Source organism: Otolemur garnettii, unplaced genomic scaffold, assembly GCF_000181295.1.
Source record: "Otolemur garnettii isolate 467f Iridium unplaced genomic scaffold, OtoGar3 scaffold00078, whole genome shotgun sequence".
NCBI classification, from domain to species: Eukaryota; Metazoa; Chordata; class Mammalia; order Primates; family Galagidae; genus Otolemur; species Otolemur garnettii.
The window spans coordinates 8419552-8422049 of NW_003852473.1; positions in this window are offsets into that span (position 1 = coordinate 8419552).

Consider the following 2498-nt stretch of genomic DNA (forward strand, 5'->3'; position numbering starts at 1 on the left):
AAAGTAACATTCACATTGTCAAATAAGAGTATGTCTATTACAGAATGCTTTGACTCTGAGGTTCAGTATGGAGTCATCAATTAACTTCTTATTATTTTTTCCCAAAGTCTCAAAAAATAGACAGCTAATATTTATAAATAAAAATAAAAGATAATTTCAAAAAACAGATCATGCCAAATCTTATAGACAATAGAAAAAGGAGAAATACTTCAAGATCATTCTGCTTAATCTGGATACACCTGATATTAAAATTGGAAAAAATAGATTATTGTAAAGGTAAAATTACAAACATAATTCACTTTTAAATGAGGATGCAGTATCCTGTATCCTAAACAACATATTAACAAGTTGAAGTAAAAATTAATGTTTAAGTAATGTACTTTAGTCAAAATTGAATCAAATTTATGTGAGAATTAGTCACTATTTTTTTCCTTTTCCTTACCCTCACCCCTCCATCCTTCTCTGTCTGCTATCCCCTTCCTCCATACCCCACCATGTCCTTAATTGTCATTAATTGTTCTTATATCAAAGTTGAATACATAGGATGCATACTTCTCCATTCCTGTGATGCTTCACTAAGGATAATGTGTTCCACCTCCATCCAGGTTAGTACAAATACTGCAAAATCTCCACTTTTTAAATGGCTGAATAATATCCCGTGGTATACATATACCACAGCTTGCCAATCCATTCCTGGGTTGAAGGGCATTTAGGCTTTTTCCACATTTTAGTGATTGTAAATTGGGCTGCAGTAAACAGCCTAGTACAAGTATCTTTATAATAAAAGGGTTTTTTTTTTTCCTTCTGGATAGATGCCAAGTAATGGGATTGCAGAATCAAATGGGAGGTCTAGGTTGAGTTCTTTGAGGTTTCTCCATACTTCCTTCCAAAAAAGTTGAATTAGTTTGTAGTGCCACTAGCAGTGTAAAAGTGTTCCTTTCTTTCCACATCTGTGCCAGCATCTGCAGTTTTGAGATTTTGTGATATAGGCCATTCTCTTTGGGGTTAGATGGTATCTCAGGGTAGTTTTAATTTGTATTTCTCTAATAATTAGGGATGATGAGCATTTTTTCATGTATTTGCTAGCCATTCATCTATCTTCTTTAGAGAAGGTTCTGTTCATCTCTCTTCCCCATTGATGTATGGGATTGTTGGTTTTTTTCTTGTGAATTAATTGAAGTTCTCTATAGACCCTAGTTATTAAGCTTTTGTCAGTTTCAAAATATGCAAATATCCTTTCCCATTGGGTAGGGTGTCTATTTGCTTTGGCTGTAGTCTCCTTGGCTGTACAAAAGCTTTTCAATTTAATTAAATTCCACTCTTTTTATTGTTGCAGTTGTTGTTATTGCCATGGCAGTCTTCTTCATAAAATCTTTCCCCAAGCCAATATCTTCCAGTGTTTTTCCTATTCTTTCTTTGAGGATTTTTATCATTTCATGCCTTAAATTTAAGTCCATTATCCATCTTGAATCAATTTTGGTGAGTGGAGAAAGGTGCGGGTCCAGTTTCAGTCTTTTACATGTAGATATCCAATTCTCCCAGCACCATTTATTGACGGGAGTCTCTCCCCCAGTGGACGTTCTTGTTAGGTTTATGGGAGATTAGGTGGCTGTAAGTTGCTGGTTTCATTTCCTTGTTTTCTATTTGATTCCACATGTCTATGTCTCTGTTTTTGGGCCAGTACCATGCTGTCTTAACCACTATGGCCTTGTAGTACAGCTTAAAATCTGGTATGCTGATACCCCCCGCTTTGTTTTTATTACTAAGAACTGCCTTAGCTATATGGGTTTTTTCTGGTTCCACAAAACACAGAATCATTTTTTCCAAGTCTTGAAAATAAGATGTTGGTATTTTAATAGGGATGGCATTGAATCAGTAAGTTGCTCTGGAAAGTATAGACATTTTAACAATGTTGATTCTTCCCAGCCATGAGCATGGTATGTTCTTCCACTTGTTAAATTTATCTGCTATTTCCTTTCTTAAAGTTTCATAATTTTCTTTATAGAGGTCCTTCACCTTTTTTGTTAGGTGTATTCCTAAGTATTAGGAATATACTAGTATTAGTACTTAGGTATATTCCTAAGTATTTCATTTTCTTTGGGGCTATGGTGAAGGGAGTCGTGTCTTTAATTAACTTTTCATCTTGGGTGTTGTTGGTATATACAAAAGCAACTGACTTGTGGACCTTGATTTTATATCCTGAAACATTACTGTATTGTTTAATGACTTCCAAGAGTATTGGGGTTGAGTCTTCAGGGTTCTATAAGTATAAGATCATATCATCAGCAAAGAGGGAGAGTTTGACCTCTTCTGCTCTGATTTAGATGCCCTTTATTTTCTTGTTTAATAGTATTGGCTAGAACTTGCAGCACTATGTTGGATAATAATGATGACAGAGGACACCATCCTTGTATGGTTCCAGTTCAGAGAGGAAAAGCTTTCAGTTTTACTCCATTCAGTAAAATATTAGCTATGGGTTTGTCATAGATAGCTTTGAT